General features: G+C 73.2%; 1 protein-coding gene across 1 annotated transcript in view; it reads left to right on the top strand.

The window, feature by feature from the left end:
• Positions 1 to 200: 200 nt before the first annotated feature.
• Positions 201 to 388, top strand: part of KCNH8 (potassium voltage-gated channel subfamily H member 8) — a 303,346-nt gene continuing 303,158 nt past the window's right edge. Inside the window, exon 1 of the mRNA XM_006161869.1 lies at positions 201 to 269. The gene's annotated coding sequence lies outside the window, so the exon portion shown is untranslated. The remainder of the gene's footprint in view (positions 270 to 388) is intronic.

Below are 388 nucleotides of genomic sequence, written 5' to 3'. Positions count from 1 at the left end.
ACACCACTGGGAGGGCTCCCTCCTCCTAAGTCCTAGGCGGAGGCCGCTACCTGCCCCGACCTGTCCCCTCCCCTTCTCCAACACCACACCCACGGGACTCCCGTCTCCCCGGGAGAGGGACGGGCGGGAACAAAGGGGTCTTTGTTCCCTGGCTCCTGGGGTGGGGAGCGCGCTCGCTCGCGTTTCCCGGCGCCCCTGGGAGACCGGGAAGCTCGGCGCCAGAGCCTCCCCCAGCTGGGGGCGCAGCCTCCCCGACCTCAGAGCCTTAGGTCAGGCGCGGCGCCTCCAGCCACCTCGGGCCACCTCGGGCTCTTTCCGGGAGGACACGGGGGGTGGGGAGGGGACAGACCCGGTGCGGCTGCGCCCGGCGGGGCCCCTCGGCAGGGGA

Source organism: Tupaia chinensis, unplaced genomic scaffold (genome assembly GCF_000334495.1).
Source record: "Tupaia chinensis unplaced genomic scaffold, TupChi_1.0 Scaffold139389_1, whole genome shotgun sequence".
Lineage (NCBI taxonomy): Eukaryota > Metazoa > Chordata > Mammalia > Scandentia > Tupaiidae > Tupaia > Tupaia belangeri.
This window is presented reverse-complemented; position numbering and strand designations above follow the sequence as displayed.